This window comes from Heterodontus francisci, unplaced genomic scaffold, assembly GCF_036365525.1.
Source record: "Heterodontus francisci isolate sHetFra1 unplaced genomic scaffold, sHetFra1.hap1 HAP1_SCAFFOLD_51_2, whole genome shotgun sequence".
NCBI lineage: Eukaryota > Metazoa > Chordata > Chondrichthyes > Heterodontiformes > Heterodontidae > Heterodontus > Heterodontus francisci.
This window is the reverse complement of record NW_027141369.1, coordinates 8,450,108-8,469,642: the sequence shown is the minus strand read 5'-3', so window position 1 is coordinate 8,469,642 and position 19,535 is coordinate 8,450,108.

The window sequence follows — 19,535 nt, the reverse complement described above, 5'->3', positions numbered from 1 at the left end:
AGTCTTATATGCTTAAATCTTAACACCTCTTACTTTTCTAATAGTCGTATATGCTTCAATCTTATCACCTCTTACTTTTCTAATAGTCTTATATGCTTCAATCTTGTCGCCTCTTACTTTTCTAATAGTCTTATATGCTTCAATCTTGTCGCCTCTTACTTTTCTAATAGTCTTATGTGCTTCAATCTTATCACCTCTTACTTTTCTAATCGTCTTATATGCTTCAATCTTGTCGCCTCTTACTTTTCTAATAGACTTATATGCTTCAATATTGTCGCCTCTTACTTTTCTAATTGTCTTATATGCTTCAATCTTGTCGCCTCTTACTTTTCTAATAGTCTTATATGCTTAAATCATAACACCTCTTTCTTTTGTAATAGTCGTATATGCTTCAATCTTGTCGCCTCTTACTTTTCTAATAGTCTTATATGCTTCAATCTTATCACCTCTTACTTTCCTAATAGTCTTAGATGCTTCAATCATTTCACTTCTTTCTTTTCTAAGAGTCTTATATGCATCAATCTGATCACCTCTTACTTTTCTAAGAGTCTTATATGCTTCAATCTTGTCGCCTCTTACTTTTCTAACAGTCTTATATGCTTCAATCTTATCACCTCTTACTTTTCTAATAGTGTTATATGCTTCAATCTTATCACCTCTTACTTTCCTAATAGTCTTAGATGCTTCAATCATTTCACCTCTTACTTTTCTAAGAGTCTTATATGCTTCAATCTTATCACCTCTTACTTTTCTAATAGTCTTATATGCTTCAATCTTGTCGCCTCTTACTTTTCTAATAGTCTTATATGCTTCAATCTTGTCGCCTCTTACTTTTCTAATAGTCTGATATGCGTTAATCTTATCACCTCTTACTTTTCTAACAGTCTTATATGCTTCAATCTTGTCGCCTCTTACTTTTATAATAGTCTTATATGCTTCAATCTTATCACCTCTTACTTTTCTAACAGTGTTATATGCTTCAATCTTATCACCTCTTACTTTTCTAATAGTGTTATATGCTTCAATCTTATCACCTCTTACTTTCCTAATAGTCTTATATGCTTCAATCTTTTCACCTCTTACTTTTCTAAGAGTCTTATATGCTTCAATCTTATCACCTCTTACTTTTCTAATAGTCTTATATGCTTCAATCTTGTCGCCTCTTACTTTTCTAATAGTCTTATATGCTTCAATCTTGTCGCCTCTTACTTTTCTAATAGTCTGATATGCGTTAATCTTGTCACCTCTTAATTTTCTAATAGTTTTTTTGCTTCAATCTTCTCACCTCTTACTTTTCTCACAGTCTTATATGCTTCAATCTTGTCGCCTCTTACTTTTCTAATAATCTTATATGCTTCAATCTTGTCGCCTCTTACTTTTCTCATAGTCTTATATGCGTCAATCTTATCACCTCTTACTTTTCTAACAGTCTTATATGCTTCAATCTTGTCACCTCTTACTTTTCTAATATTCTTATATGCTTCAATCTTGTCCCCTCTTACTTTTCTAATAGTCTTATATGCTCCAATCGTGTCGCCTCTTACTTTTCTAATAGTCTTATATGCTTCAATCTTGTCGCCTCTTACTTTTCTAATAGTCTTATGTGCTTCAATCTTATCACCTCTTACTTTTCTAATAGTCTTATAAGCTTCAATCTTGTCACCTCTTAATTTTCTAATAGTTTTTTTGCTTCAATCTTATCACCTCTTACTTTTCTAACAGTCTTATATGCTTCAATCTTGTCGCCTCTTACTTTTCTAATAGTCTTATATGCTTCAATCGTGTCGCCTCTTACTTTTCTAATAGTCTTGTATGCTTCAATCTTGTCGCCTCTTACTTTTCTAAGAGCCTTATTTGCATTAATATTATCACCTCTTACTTTTCTAAGAGTCTTATTTGCATTAATCTTATCATCTCTTACTTTTCTAAGAGTCTTATATGCTTCAATCTTATCACCTATTACTTTTCTAAGAATCTTATATGCTTCAATCTTGTCGCCTCTTGCTTTTCTAATAGTCTTATATGCTTCAATCTTATCACCTCTTACTTTTCTAATAGTCTTATATGCTTCAATCTTGTCGCCTCTTACTTTTCTAATTGTCTTATATGCTTCAATCTTGTCGCCTCTTACTTTTCTAATAGTCTTATATGCTTAAATCTTAACACCTCTTACTTTTCTAATAGTCGTATATGCTTCAATCTTATCACCTCTTACTTTTCTAATAGTCTTTTATGCTTCAATCTTGTAGCCTCTTACTTTTCTAATAGTCTTATATGCTTCAATCTTGTCGCCTCTTACTTTTCTAATAGTCTTATGTGCTTCAATCTTATCACCTCTTACTTTTCTAATCGTCTTATATGCTTCAATCTTGTCGCCTCTTACTTTTCTAATAGACTTATATGCTTCAATATTGTCGCCTCTTACTTTTCTAATTGTCTTATATGCTTCAATCTTGTCGCCTCTTACTTTTCTAATAGTCTTATATGCTTAAATCTTAACACCTCTTTCTTTTCTAATAGTCGTATATGCTTCAATCTTGTCGCCTCTTACTTTTCTAATAGTCTTATATGCTTCAATCTTATCACCTCTTACTTTCCTAATAGTCTTAGATGCTTCAATCATTTCACCTCTTTCTTTTCTAAGAGTCTTATATGCATCAATCTGATCACCTCTTACTTTTCTAAGAGTCTTATATGCTTCAATCTTGTCGCCTCTTACTTTTCTAACAGTCTTATATGCTTCAATCTTATCACCTCTTACTTTTCTAATAGTGTTATATGCTTCAATCTTATCACCTCTTACTTTCCTAATAGTCTTAGATGCTTCAATCATTTCACCTCTTACTTTTCTAAGAGTCTTATATGCTTCAATCTTATCACCTCTTACTTTTCTAATAGTCTTATATGCTTCAATCTTGTCGCCTCTTACTTTTCTAATAGTCTTATATGCTTCAATCTTGTCGCCTCTTACTTTTCTAATAGTCTGATATGCGTTAATCTTATCACCTCTTACTTTTCTAACAGTCTTATATGCTTCAATCTTGTCGCCTCTTACTTTTATAATAGTCTTATATGCTTCAATCTTATCACCTCTTACTTTTCTAACAGTCTTATATGCTTCAATCTTATCACCTCTTACTTTTCTAATAGTGTTATATGCTTCAATCTTATCACCTCTTACTTTCCTAACAGTCTTATATGCTTCAATCTTGTCACCTCTTACTTTTCTAATATTCTTAAATGCTTCAATCTTGTCGCCTCTTACTTTTCTAATAGTCTTATATGCTCCAATCGTGTCGCCTCTTACTTTTCTAATAGTCTTATATGCTTCAATCTTGTCGCCTCTTACTTTTCTAATAGTCTTATGTGCTTCAATCTTATCACCTCTTACTTTTCTAATAGTCTTATAAGCTTCAATCTTGTCACCTCTTAATTTTCTAATAGTTTTTTTGCTTCAATCTTATCACCTCTTACTTTTCTAACAGTCTTATATGCTTCAATCTTGTCGCCTCTTACTTTTCTAATAGTCTTATATGCTTCAATCTTGTCGCCTCTTACTTTTCTAACAGTCTTATATGCTTCAATCTTATCACCTCTTACTTTTCTCATAGTCTTATATGCTTCAATCTTATCACCTCTTACTTTTCTAACAGTCTTATATGCTTCAATCTTATCACCTCTTACTTTTCTAATATACTTATATGCTTCAATCTAGTCGCCTCTTACTAATAGTCTTATATGCTTCAATCTTATCACCTCTTACTTTCCTAATAGTCTAAAATGCTTCAATCATTTCACCTCTTACTTTTCTAATAGTCTTATATGCTTCAATCTTGTCGCCTCTTACTTTTCTAACAGTCTTATATGCTTCAATCTTATCACCTCTTACTTTTCTAATATACTTATATGCTTCAATCTAGTCGCCTCTTACTTTTCTAATAATCTTATATGCTTCAATCTTGTCGCCTCTTACTTTTCTAATAGTCTTATATGCTTCAATCTTATCACCTCTTACTTTTCTAAAAGTCTTATATGCTTCAATCTTGTCACCTCTTAATTTTCTAATAGTTTTTTTGCTTCAATCTTCTCACCTCTTACTTTTCTAACAGTCTTATATGCTTCAATCTTGTCGCCTCTTACTTTTCTAATAGTCTTATATGCTTCAATCTTGTCGCCTCTTACTTTTCTAATAGTCTTATATGCGTTAATCTTATCACCTCTTACTTTTCTAACAGTCTTATATGCTTCAATCTTGTCGCCTCTTACTTTTCTAATAGTCTTATATGCTTCAATCTTATCACCTCTTACTTTTCTAAAAGTCTTATATGCTTCAATCTTGTCGCCTCTTACTTTTCTAACAGTCTTATATGCTTCAATCTTATCACCTCTTACTTTTCTAAGAGTCTTATATGCTTCAATATTATCACCTCTTACTTTTCTAAGAATCTTATATGCTTCAATCTTGTCGCCTCTTACTTTTCTAATAGTCTTATATGCTTCAATCTTATCACCTCTTACTTTTCTAATAATCTTATATGCTTCAATCTTGTCGCCTCTTACTTTTCTAATTGTCTTATATGCTTCAATCTTGTCGCATCTTACTTTTCTCATAGTCTTATATGCTTCAATCTTATCACCTCTTACTTTTCTAACAGTCTTATATGCTTCAATCTTGTCGCCTCCTACTTTTCTAATAGTCTTACGTGCTTCAATCTTATCACCTCTTACTTTTCTAATAGTTTTTTTGCTTCAATCTTATCACCTCTTACTTTTCTAACAGTCTTATATGCTTCAATCTTGTCGCCTCTTACTTTTCTAATAGTCTTATATGCTTCAATCTTATCACCTCTTACTTTTCTAATAATCTTATATGTTTCAATCTTGTCGCCTCTAACTTTTCTAATAGTCTTATGTGCTTCAATCTTAACACCTCTTACTTTTCTAATAGTCTTATATGCTTCAATCGTGTCGCCTCTTACTTTTCTAATAGTCTTATATGCTTCAATCTTGTCGCCTCTTCCTTTTCAAATAGTCTTATGTGCTTCAATCCTATCACCTCTTACTTTTCTGATAGTCTTATTTGCTTCAATCTTGTCGCCTCTTACTTTTCTAATAGTCTTATATGCTTCAATCTTATCACCTCTTACTTTCCTAATAGTCTTATATGCTTCAATCTCATCACCTCTTACTTTTCTAATAGTCTTATATGCTTCAATCTTGTCGCCTCTTACTTTTCTAATAGTATTATATGCTTCAATCTTGTAGCCTCTTACTTTTCTAATAGTCTTATGTGCTTCAATCTTATCACCTCTTACTTTTCTAATAGTCTTATAAGCTTCAATCTTGTCACCTCTTAATTTTCTAATAGTTTTTTTGCTTCAATCTTCTCACCTCTTACTTTTCTAACAGTCTTATATGCTTCAATCTTGTCGCCTCTTACTTTTCTAATAGTCTTATATGCTTCAATCTTGTCGCCTCTTACTTTTCTAACAGTCTTATATGCTTCAATCTTATCACCTCTTACTTTTCTAACAGTCTTATATGCTTCAATCTTATCACCTCTTACTTTTCCAATATTCTTATATGCTTCAATCTTGTCGCCTCTTACTTTTCTAATAATCTTATATGCTTCAATCTTGTCGCCTCTTACTTTCCTAATAGTCTAAGATGCTTCAATCATTTCACCTCTTACTTTTCTAAGAGTCTTATATGCTTCAATCTTATCACCTCTTACTTTTCTAATAGTCTTATATGCTTCAATCGAGTCGCCTCTTACTTTTCTAATAGTCTTATATGCTTCAATCTTGTCGCCTCTTACTTTTCTAATAGTCTTATATGCGTTAATCTTATCACCTCTTACTTTTCTAACAGTCTTATATGCTTCAATCTTGTCGCCTCTTACTTTTCTAATAGTCTTATATGCTTCAATCTTATCACCTCTTACTTTTCTAAAAGTCTTATATGCTTCAATCGTGTCGCCTCTTACTTTTCTAATAGTCTTGTATGCTTCAATCTTGTCGCCTCTTACTTTTCTAAGAGTCTTATTTGCATTAATATTATCACCTCTTACTTTTCTAAGAGTCTTATTTGCATTAATCTTATCACCTCTTACTTTTCTAAGAGTCTTATATGCTTCAATCTTATCACCTATTACTTTTCTAAGAATCCTATATGCTTCAATCTTGTCGCCTCATGCTTTTCTAATAGTCTTATATGCTTCAATCTTATCACCTCTTACTTTTCTAAGAGTCTTATTTGCATTAATATTATCACCTCTTACTTTTCTAAGAGTCTTATTTGCATTAATCTTATCACCTCTTACTTTTCTAAGCGTCTTATATGCTTCAATCTTATCACCTATTACTTTTCTAAGAATCCTATATGCTTCAATCTTGTCGCCTCTTGCTTTTCTAATAGTCTTATATGCTTCAATCTTATCACCTCTTACTTTTCTAATAGTCTGATATGCGTTAATCTTATCACCTCTTACTTTTCTAACAGTCTTATATGCTTCAATCTTGTCGCCTCTTACTTTTATAATAGTCTTATATGCTTCAATCTTATCACCTCTTACTTTTCTAATAGTTTTTTTGCTTCAATCTTATCACCTCTTACTTTTCTAACAGTCTTATATGCTTCAATCTTGTCGCCTCTTACTTTTCTAATAGTCTTATATGCTTCAATCTTATCACCTCTTACTTTTCTAATAATCTTATATGTTTCAATCTTGTCGCCTCTAACTTTTCTAATAGTCTTATGTGCTTCAATCTTAACACCTCTTACTTTTCTAATAGTCTTATATGCTTCAATCGTGTCGCCTCTTACTTTTCTAATAGTCTTATATGCTTCAATCTTGTCGCCTCTTCCTTTTCAAATAGTCTTATGTGCTTCAATCCTATCACCTCTTACTTTTCTGATAGTCTTATTTGCTTCAATCTTGTCGCCTCTTACTTTTCTAATAGTCTTATATGCTTCAATCTTATCACCTCTTACTTTCCTAATAGTCTTATATGCTTCAATCTCATCACCTCTTACTTTTCTAATAGTCTTATATGCTTCAATCTTGTCGCCTCTTACTTTTCTAATAGTATTATATGCTTCAATCTTGTAGCCTCTTACTTTTCTAATAGTCTTATGTGCTTCAATCTTATCACCTCTTACTTTTCTAATAGTCTTATAAGCTTCAATCTTGTCACCTCTTAATTTTCTAATAGTTTTTTTGCTTCAATCTTCTCACCTCTTACTTTTCTAACAGTCTTATATGCTTCAATCTTGTCGCCTCTTACTTTTCTAATAGTCTTATATGCTTCAATCTTGTCGCCTCTTACTTTTCTAACAGTCTTATATGCTTCAATCTTATCACCTCTTACTTTTCTAACAGTCTTATATGCTTCAATCTTATCACCTCTTACTTTTCCAATATTCTTATATGCTTCAATCTTGTCGCCTCTTACTTTTCTAATAATCTTATATGCTTCAATCTTGTCGCCTCTTACTTTCCTAATAGTCTAAGATGCTTCAATCATTTCACCTCTTACTTTTCTAAGAGTCTTATATGCTTCAATCTTATCACCTCTTACTTTTCTAATAGTCTTATATGCTTCAATCGAGTCGCCTCTTACTTTTCTAATAGTCTTATATGCTTCAATCTTGTCGCCTCTTACTTTTCTAATAGTCTTATATGCGTTAATCTTATCACCTCTTACTTTTCTAACAGTCTTATATGCTTCAATCTTGTCGCCTCTTACTTTTCTAATAGTCTTATATGCTTCAATCTTATCACCTCTTACTTTTCTAAAAGTCTTATATGCTTCAATCGTGTCGCCTCTTACTTTTCTAATAGTCTTGTATGCTTCAATCTTGTCGCCTCTTACTTTTCTAAGAGTCTTATTTGCATTAATATTATCACCTCTTACTTTTCTAAGAGTCTTATTTGCATTAATCTTATCACCTCTTACTTTTCTAAGAGTCTTATATGCTTCAATCTTATCACCTATTACTTTTCTAAGAATCCTATATGCTTCAATCTTGTCGCCTCTTGCTTTTCTAATAGTCTTATATGCTTCAATCTTATCACCTCTTACTTTTCTAATAGTCTGATATGCGTTAATCTTATCACCTCTTACTTTTCTAACAGTCTTATATGCTTCAATCTTGTCGCCTCTTACTTTTATAATAGTCTTATATGCTTCAATCTTATCACCTCTTACTTTTCTAATAGTCTTATATGCTCCAATCGTGTCGCCTCTTACTTTTCTAATAGTCGTATATGCTTCAATCTTGTCGCCTCTTACTTTTCTAATAGTCTTGTATGCTTCAATCTTGTCGCCTCTTACTTTTCTATTAGTCTTATAAGCTTCAATCTTGTCACCTCTTAATTTTCTAATAGTTTTTTTGCTTCAATCTTCTCACCTCTTACTTTTCTAACAGTCTTATATGCTTCAATCTTGTCGCCTCTTACTTTTCTAATAATCTTATATGCTTCAATCTTGTCGCCTCTTACTTTTCTAACAGTCTTATATGCTTCAATCTTATCACCTCTTACTTTTCTCATAGTCTTATATGCGTCAATCTTATCACCTCTTACTTTTCTAACAGTCTTATATGCTTCAATCTTGTCACCTCTTACTTTTCTAATATTCTTATATGCTTCAATCTTGTCGCCTCTTACTTTTCTAATAGTCTTATATGCTCCAATCGTGTCGCCTCTTACTTTTCTAATAGTCTTATATGCTTCAATCTTGTCGCCTCTTACTTTTCTAATAGTCTTATGTGCTTCAATCTTATCACCTCTTACTTTTCTAATAGTCTTATAAGCTTCAATCTTGTCACCTCTTAATTTTCTAATAGTTTTTTTGCTTCAATCTTATCACCTCTTACTTTTCTAACAGTCTTATATGCTTCAATCTTGTCGCCTCTTACTTTTCTAATAGTCTTATATGCTTCAATCTTGTCGCCTCTTACTTTTCTAACAGTCTTATATGCTTCAATCTTATCACCTCTTACTTTTCTAATATACTTATATGCTTCAATCTAGTCGCCTCTTACTTTTCTAATAATCTTATATGCTTCAATCTTGTCGCCTCTTACTTTTCTAATAGTCTTATATGCGTTAATCGTATCACCTCTTACTTTTCTAATAGTCTTATATGCTTCAATCTTATCACCTCTTACTTTCCTAATAGTCTAAAATGCTTCAATCATTTCACCTCTTACTTTTCTAAGAGTCTTATATGCTTCAATCTTATCACCTCTTACTTTTCTAATAGTCTTATATGCTTCAATCTTGTCGCCTCTTACTTTTCTAACAGTCTTATATGCTTCAATCTTATCACCTCTTACTTTTCTAATATACTTATATGCTTCAATCTAGTCGCCTCTTACTTTTCTAATAATCTTATATGCTTCAATCTTGTCGCCTCTTACTTTTCTAATAGTTTTTTTGCTTCAATCTTCTCACCTCTTACTTTTCTAACAGTCTTATATGCTTCAATCTAGTCGCCTCTTACTTTTCTAATAATCTTATATGCTTCAATCTTGTCGCCTCTTACTTTTCTAATAGTCTTATATGCGTTAATCTTATCACCTCTTACTTTTCTAATAGTCTTATATGCTTCAATCTTATCACCTCTTACTTTCCTAATAGTCTAAAATGCTTCAATCATTTCACCTCTTACTTTTCTAATAGTCTTATATGCTTCAATCTTGTCGCCTCTTACTTTTCTAATAGTCTTATATGCGTTAATCTTATCACCTCTTACTTATCTAACAGTCTTATATGCTTCAATCTTGTCGCCTCTTACTTTTCTAATAGTCTTATATGCTTCAATCTTATCACCTCTTACTTTTCTAAAAGTCTTATATGCTTCAATCTTGTCGCCTCTTACTTTTCTAACAGTCTTATATGCTTCAATCTTATCACCTCTTACTTTTCTAAGAGTCTTATATGCTTCAATATTATCACCTCTTACTTTTCTAAGAATCTTATATGCTTCAATCTTGTCGCCTCTTACTTTTCTAATAGTCTTATATGCTTCAATCTTATCACCTCTTACTTTTCTAATAATCTTATATGCTTCAATCTTGTCGCCTCTTACTTTTCTAATTGTCTTATATGCTTCAATCTTGTCGCATCTTACTTTTCTCATAGTCTTATATGCTTCAATCTTATCACCTCTTACTTTTCTAACAGTCTTATATGCTTCAATCTTGTCGCCTCTTACTTTTCTAATAGTCTTATATGCTTCAATCTTGTCGCCTCTTACTTTTCTAACAGTCTTATATGCTTCAATCTTATCACCTCTTACTTTTCTAACAGTCTTATATGCTTCAATCTTATCACCTCTTACTTTTCTAATAGTCTTATATGCTTCAATCTTATCACCTCTTACTTTTCTAAAAGTCTTATATGCTTCAATCTTGTCGCCTCTTACTTTTCTAACAGTCTTATATGCTTCAATCTTATCACCTCTTACTTTTCTAAGAGTCTTATATGCTTCAATATTATCACCTCTTACTTTTCTAAGAATCTTATATGCTTCAATCTTGTCGCCTCTTACTTTTCTAATAGTCTTATATGCTTCAATCTTATCACCTCTTACTTTTCTAATAATCTTATATGCTTCAATCTTGTCGCCTCTTACTTTTCTAATTGTCTTATATGCTTCAATCTTGTCGCATCTTACTTTTCTCATAGTCTTATATGCTTCAATCTTATCACCTCTTACTTTTCTAACAGTCTTATATGCTTCAATCTTGTCGCCTCTTACTTTTCTAATAGTCTTATATGCTTCAATCTTGTCGCCTCTTACTTTTCTAACAGTCTTATATGCTTCAATCTTATCACCTCTTACTTTTCTAACAGTCTTATATGCTTCAATCTTATCACCTCTTACTTTTCTAATATTCTTATATGCTTCAATCTTGTCGCCTCTTACTTTTCTAATAATCTTATATGCTTCAATCTTGTCGCCTCTTACTTTTCTAATAGTCTTATATGCGTTAATCTTATCACCTCTTACTTTTCTAATAGTCTTATATGCTTCAATCTTATCACCTCTTACTTTCCTAATAGTCTAAGATGCTTCAATCATTTCACCTCTTACTTTTCTAAGAGTCTTATATGCTTCAATCTTATCACCTCTTACTTTTCTAAAAGTCTTATATGCGTTAATCTTATCACCTCTTACTTTTCTAACAGTCTTATATGCTTCAATCTTGTCGCCTCTTACTTTTCTAATAGTCTTATATGCTTCAATCTTATCACCTCTTACTTTTCTAAAAGTCTTATATGCTTCAATCTTGTCGCCTCTTACTTTTCTAATAGTCTTATATGCTTCAATATTATCACCTCTTACTTTTCTAAAAGTCTTATATGCTTCAATCGTGTCGCCTCTTACTTTTCTAATAGTCTTGTATGCTTCAATCTTGTCGCCTCTTACTTTTCTAAGAGTCTTATTTGCATTAATATTATCACCTCTTACTTTTCTAAGAGTCTTATTTGCATTAATCTTATCACCTCTTACTTTTCTAAGAGTCTTATATGCTTCAATCTTATCACCTATTACTTTTCTAAGAATCCTATATGCTTCAATCTTGTCGCCTCTTGCTTTTCTAATAGTCTTATATGCTTCAATCTTATCACCTCTTACTTTTCTAATAGTCTTATATGCTTCAATCTTGTCGCCTCTTACTTTTCTAATTGTCTTATATGCTTCAATCTTGTCGCCTCTTACTTTTCTAATAGTCTTATATGCTTAAACCGTAACACCTCTTACTTTTCTAATAGTCGTATATGCTTCAATCTTATCACCTCTTACTTTTCTAATAGTCTTATATGCTTCAATCTTGTCGCCTCTTACTTTTCTAATAGTCTTATATGCTTCAATCTTGTCGCCTCTTACTTTTCTAATTGTCTTATGTGCTTCAATCTTATCACCTCTTACTTTTCTAAGAGTCTTATATGCTTCTATCTTGTCGCCTCTTACTTTTCTAAGAGACTTATATGCTTCAATATTGTCGCCTCTTACTTTTCTAATTGTCTTATATGCTTCAATCTTGTCGCCTCTTACTTTTCTAATAGTCTTATATGCTTCAATCTTAACACCTCTTACTTTTCTAATAGTCGTATATGCTTCAATCTTGTCGCCTCTTACTTTTCTAATAGTCTTAGATGCTTCAATCATTTCACCTCTTTCTTTTCTAAGAGTCTTATATGCTTCAATCTTGTCGCCTCTTACTTTTCTAACAGTCTTATATGCATCAATCTGATCACCTCTTACTTTTCTAAGAGTCTTATATGCTTCAATCTTGTCGCCTCTTACTTTTCTAACAGTCTTATATGCTTCAATCTTATCACCTCTTACTTTTCTAATAGTGTTATATGCTTCAATCTTATCACCTCTTACTTTCCTAATAGTCTTAGATGCTTCAATCATTTCACCTCTTACTTTTCTAAGAGTCTTATATGCTTCAATCTTATCACCTCTTACTTTTCTAATAGTCTTATATGCTTCAATCTTGTCGCCTCTTACTTTTCTAATAGTCTTATATGCTTCAATCTTGTCGCCTCTTACTTTTCTAATAGTCTGATATGCGTTAATCTTATCACCTCTTACTTTTCTAACAGTCTTATATGCTTCAATCTTGTCGCCTCTTACTTTTATAATAGTCTTATATGCTTCAATCTTATCACCTCTTACTTTTCTAATAGTCTTATATGCTCCAATCGTGTCGCCTCTTACTTTTCTAATAGTCGTATATGCTTCAATCTTGTCGCCTCTTACTTTTCTAATAGTCTTGTATGCTTCAATCTTGTCGCCTCTTACTTTTCTATCAGTCTTATATGCTTCAATCTTATCACCTCTTACTTTCCTAATAGTCTAAGATGCTTCAATCATTTCACCTCTTAATTTTCTAAGAGTCTTATATGCTTCAATCTTATCACCTCTTACTTTTCTAATAGTCTTATATGCTTCAATCTTGTCGCCTCTTACTTTTCTAATAGTCTTATATGCGTTAATCTTATCACCTCTTACTTTTCTAACAGTCTTATATGCTTCAATCTTGACGCCTCTTACTTTTCTAATAGTCCTATATGCTTCAATCTTATCACCTCTTACTTTTTTAATGGTCTTATATGCTTCAATCGTGTCGCCTCTTACTTTTCTAATAGTCGTATATGCTTCAATCTTGTCGCCTCTTACTTTTCTAATAGTCTTGTATGCTTCAATCTTGTCGCCTCTTACTTTTCTAAGAGTCTTATTTGCATTAATATTATCACCTCTTACTTTTCTAATAGTCTTATATGCATTAATCTTATCACCTCTTACTTTTCTAAGAGTCTTATATGCTTCAATCTTATCACCTATTACTTTTCTAAGAATCTTATATGCTTCAATCTTGTCGCCTCTTGCTTTTCTAATAGTCTTAAATGCTTCAATCTTATCACCTCTTACTTTTCTAATAGTCTTATATGCTTCAATCTTGTCGCCTCTTCCTTTTCTAATTGTCTTATATACTTCAATCTTGTCGCCTCTAACTTTTCTAATAGTCTTATATGCTTAAATCTTAACACCTCTTACTTTTCTAAGAGTCTTATATGCTTCAATCTTGTCGCCTCTTACTTTTCTAAGAGTCTTATATGCTTCAATCTTATCAGCTCTTCCTTTTCTAAGAGTCTTATATGCTTCAATCTAGTCGCCTCTAACTTTTCTAATAGTCTTATATGCTTCAATCTTATCACCTATTACTTTTCTAAGAGTCTTATACGCTTCAATCTTATCACCTCTTACTTTTCTAAGAGTCTTATATGCGTTAATCTTATCACCTCTTACTTTTCTAACAGTCTTATATGCATTAATCTTATCACCTCTTACTTTTCTAAGAGTCTTATATGCTTCAATCTTATCACCTATTACTTTTCTAAGAATCTTATATGCTTCAATCTTGTCGCCTCTTGCTTTTCTAATAGTCTTAAATGCTTCAATCTTATCACCTCTTACTTTTCTAATAGTCTTATATGCTTCAATCTTGTCGCCTCTTCCTTTTCTAATTGTCTTATATACTTCAATCTTGTCGCCTCTAACTTTTCTAATAGTCTTATATGCTTAAATCTTAACACCTCTTACTTTTCTAAGAGTCTTATATGCTTCAATCTTGTCGCCTCTTACTTTTCTAATAGTCTTATATGCTTCAATCTTATCAGCTCTTCCTTTTCTAAGAGTCTTATATGCTTCAATCTAGTCGCCTCTAACTTTTCTAATAGTCTTATATGCTTCAATCTTATCACCTATTACTTTTCTAAGAGTCTTATACGCTTCAATCTTATCACCTCTTACTTTTCTAAGAGTCTTATATGCGTTAATCTTATCACCTCTTACTTTTCTAACAGTCTTGTATGCTTCAATCTTGCCGCCTCTTACTTTTCTAATAGTCTTATATGCTTAAATCTTAACACCTCTTACTTTTCTAATAGTCGTATATGCTTCAATCTTGTCGCCTCTTTCTTTTCTAATAGTCTTATATGCTTCAATCCTATCACCTCTTACTTTCCTAATAGTCTTAGATGCTTCAATCATTTCACCTCTTACTTTTCTAAGAGTCTTATATGCATCAATCTTATCACCTCTTACTTTTCTAAGAGACTTATATGCTTCAATCTTGTCGCCTCTTTCTTTTCTAATAGTCTTATATGCTTCAATCCTATCACCTCTTACTTTTCTAACAGTCTTATATGCTTCAATCTTATCACCTCTTACTTTTCTAAGAGTCTTATATGCTTCAATATTATCACCTCTTACTTTTCTAAGAATCTTATATGATTCAATTTTGTCGCCTCTTACTTTTCTAATAGTCTTATATGCTTCAATCTTATCACCTCTTACTTTTCTAATAGTCTTATATGCTTCAATCCTGTCGCCTCTTACTTGTCTAATTGTCTTATATGCTTCAATCATGTCGCATCTTACTTTTCTAATAGTCTTATATGCTTCAATCTTATCACCTCTTACTTTTCTAACAGTCTTATATGCTTCAATCTTGTCGCCTCCTACTTTTCTAATAGACTTATATGCTTCAATCTTGTCGCCTCTTACTTTTCTAATAGTCTTATATGCTTCAATCTTGTCGCCCCTTACTTTTCTAATAGTCTTATATGCGTTAATCTTATCACCTCTTACTTTTCTAATAGTCTTATATGCTTCAATCTTATCACCTCTTACTTTCCTAATAGTCTAAGATGCTTCAATCATTTCACCTCTTAATTTTCTAAGAGTCTTATATGCTTCAATCTTATCACCTCTTACTTTTCTAATAGTCTTATATGCTTCAATCTTGTCGCCTCTTACTTTTCTAATAGTCTTATATGCGTTAATCTTATCACCTCTTACTTTTCTAACAGTCTTATATGCTTCAATCTTGACGCCTCTTACTTTTCTAATAGTCCTATATGCTTCAATCTTATCACCTCTTACTTTTTTAATAGTCTTATATGCTTCAATCGTGTCGCCTCTTACTTTTCTAATAGTCGTATATGCTTCAATCTTGTCGCCTCTTACTTTTCTAATAGTCTTGTATGCTTCAATCTTGTCGCCTCTTACTTTTCTAAGAGTCTTATTTGCATTAATATTATCACCTCTTACTTTTCTAATAGTCTTATATGCATTAATCTTATCACCTCTTACTTTTCTAAGAGTCTTATATGCTTCAATCTTATCACCTATTACTTTTCTAAGAATCTTATATGCCTCAATCTTGTCGCCTCTTGCTTTTCTAATAGTCTTAAATGCTTCAATCTTATCACCTCTTACTTTTCTAATAGTCTTATATGCTTCAATCTTGTCGCCTCTTACTTTTCTAATAGTCTTATATGCTTCAATCTTATCAGCTCTTCCTTTTCTAAGAGTCTTATATGCTTCAATCTAGTCGCCTCTAACTTTTCTAATAGTCTTATATGCTTCAATCTTATCACCTATTACTTTTCTAAGAGTCTTATACGCTTCAATCTTATCACCTCTTACTTTTCTAAGAGTCTTATATGCGTTAATCTTATCACCTCTTACTTTTCTAACAGTCTTATATGCATTAATCTTATCACCTCTTACTTTTCTAAGAGTCTTATATGCTTCAATCTTATCACCTATTACTTTTCTAAGAATCTTATATGCTTCAATCTTGTCGCCTCTTGCTTTTCTAATAGTCTTAAATGCTTCAATCTTATCACCTCTTACTTTTCTAATAGTCTTATATGCTTCAATCTTGTCGCCTCTTACTTTTCTAATAGTCTTATATGCTTCAATCTTGTCGCCTCTTACCTTTCTAATAGTCTTATATGCGTTAATCTTATCACCTCTTACTTTTCTAACAGTTTTATATGCTTCAATCTTGTCGCCTCTTACTTTTCTAATAGTCTTATATGCTTCAATCTTATCACCTCTTCCTTTTCTAAGAGTTTTTTTGCTTCAATCTAGTCGCCTCTAACTTTTCTAATAGTCTTATATGCTTCAATCTTATCACCTATTACTTTTCTAAGAGTCTTATACGCTTCAATCTTATCACCTCTTACTTTTCTAAGAGTCTTATATGCGTTAATCTTATCACCTCTTACTTTTCTAACAGTCTTGTATGCTTCAATCTTGCCGCCTCTTACTTTTCTAATAGTCTTATATGCTTAAATCTTAACACCTCTTACTTTTCTAATAGTCGTATATGCTTCAATCTTGTCGCCTCTTTCTTTTCTAATAGTCTTATATGCTTCAATCCTATCACCTCTTACTTTCCTAATAGTCTTAGATGCTTCAATCATTTCACCTCTTACTTTTCTAAGAGTCTTATATGCATCAATCTTATCACCTCTTACTTTTCTAAGAGACTTATATGCTTCAATCTTGTCGCCTCTTACTTTTCTAACAGTCTTATATGCTTCAATCTTATCACCTCTTACTTTTCTAAGAGTCTTATATGCTTCAATATTATCACCTCTTACTTTTCTAAGAATCTTATATGCTTCAATTTTGTCGCCTCTTACTTTTCTAATAGTCTTATATGCTTCAATCCTGTCGCCTCTTACTTGTCTAATTGTCTTATATGCTTCAATCATGTCGCATCTTACTTTTCTAATAGTCGTATATGCTTCAATCTTATCACCTCTTACTTTTCTAACAGTCTTATATGCTTCAATCTTGTCGCCTCCTACTTTTCTAATAGACTTATATGCTTCAATCTTGTCGCCTCTTACTTTTCTAATTGTCTTATATGCTTCAATCTTGTCGCCTCTTACTTTTCTAATAGTCTTATATGCTTCAATCTTAACACCTCTTACTTTTCTAATAGTCGTATATGCTTCAATCTTGTCGCCTCTTACTTTTCTAACAGTCTTATATGCTTCAATCTTATCACCTCTTACTTTCCTAATAGTCTTAGATGCTTCAATCATTTCACCTCTTACTTTTCTAAGAGTCTTATATGCATCAATCTGATCACCTCTTACTTTTCTAAGAGTCTTATATGCTTCAATCTTGTCGCCTCTTACTTTTCTAACAGTCTTATATGCTTCAATCTTATCACCTCTTACTTTTCTAATAGTCTTATATGCTTCAATCTTATCACCTCTTACTTTCCTAGTAGTCTTAGATGCTTCAATCATTTCACCTCTTACTTTTCTAAGAGTCTTATATGCTTCAATCGTATCACCTCTTACTTTTCTAATAGTCTTATATGCTTCAATCTTGTCGCCTCTTACTTTTCTAATACTCTTATATGCGTTAATCTTATCACCTCTTACTTTTCTAACAGTCTTATATGCTTCAATCTTGTCGCCTCTTACTTTTCTAATAGTCGTATATGCTTCAATCTTATCACCTCTTACTTTTCTAATAGTCTTATATGCTCCAATCGTGTCGCCTCTTACTTTTCTAATAGTCGTATATGCTTCAATCTTGTCGCCTCTTACTTTTCTAATAGTCTTGTATGCTTCAATCTTGTCGCCTCTTACTTTTCTAATAGTCTTATAAGCTTCAATCTTGTCACCTCTTAATTTTCTAATAGTTTTTTTGCTTCAATCTTCTCACCTCTTACTTTTCTAACAGTCTTATATGCTTCAATCTTGTCGCCTCTTACTTTTCTAATAGTCTTATATGCTTCAATCTTATCACCTCTTACTTTTCTAATATTCTTATATGCTTCAATCTTGTCGCCTCTTACTTTTCTAATAGTCTTATATGCTTCAATCTTGTCGCCTCTTACTTTTCTAATAGTCTTATATGCGTTAATCCTATCACCTCTTACTTTTCTAATAGTCTTATATGCTTCAATCTTATCACCTCTTACTTTCCTAATCGTCTAAGATGCTTCAATCATTTCTCCTCTTACTTTTCTAAGAGACTTATATGCTTCAATCTTATCACCTCTTACTTTTCTAATAGTCTTATATGCTTCAATCTTATCACCTCTTACTTTTCTAATATTCTTATATGCTTCAATCTTGTCGCCTCTTACTTTTCTAATAGTCTTATATGCTTCAATCTTGTCGCCTCTTACTTTTCTAACAGTCTTTTCTGCGTTAATCTTATCACCTCTTACTTTTCTAATAGTCTTATATGCTTCAATCTTATCATCTCTTACTTTCCTAATAGTCTAAGATGCTTCAATTATTTCACCTCTTACTTTTCTAATAGTCTTATATGCTTCAATCTTGTCGCCTCTTACTTTTCTAAAAGTCTTATATGCTTCACTCTTGTCGCCTCTTACTTTTCTAACAGTCTTATATGCTTCAATCTTATCACCTCTTACTTTTCTAATAGTCTTATATGCTTCAATCTTATCACCTCTTACTTTCCTAATCGTCTAAGATGCTTCAATCATTTCACCTCTTACTTTTCTAAGAGTCTTATATGCTTCAATCTTATCACCTCTTACTTTTCTAATAGTCTTATATGCTTCCATCTTGTCGCCTCTTACTTTTCTAAGAGTCTTATATGCATTAATCTTATCACCTCTTACTTTTCTAAGAGTCTTATATGCTTCAATCTTATCACCTATTACTTTTCTAAGAATCTTAAATGCTTCAATCTTGTCGCCTCTTGCTTTTCTAATAGTCTTATATGCTTCAATCTTATCACCTCTTACTTTTCTAATAGTCTTATATGCTTCAATCTTGTCGCCTCTTACTTTTCTAATTTCTTATATGCTTCAATCTTGTCGCCTCTTACTTTTCTAATAGTCTTATATGCTTAAATCTAAACACCTCTTACTTTTCTAATAGTCGTATATGCTTCAATCTTATCACCTCTTATTTTTCCAATAGTCTTATATGCTTCAATCTTGTCGCCTCTTACTTTTCCAATAGTCTTATGTGCTTCAATCTTGTCGCCTCTTACTTTTCTAATAGTCTTATATGCTTCAATCGTGTCTCCTCTTTCTTTTCCAATAGTCTTATATGCTTCAATCTTGTCGCCTCTTACTTTTCAAATAGTCTTATGTGCTTCAATCATATCACCTCTTACTTTTCTAATAGTCTTATTTGCTTCAATCTTGTC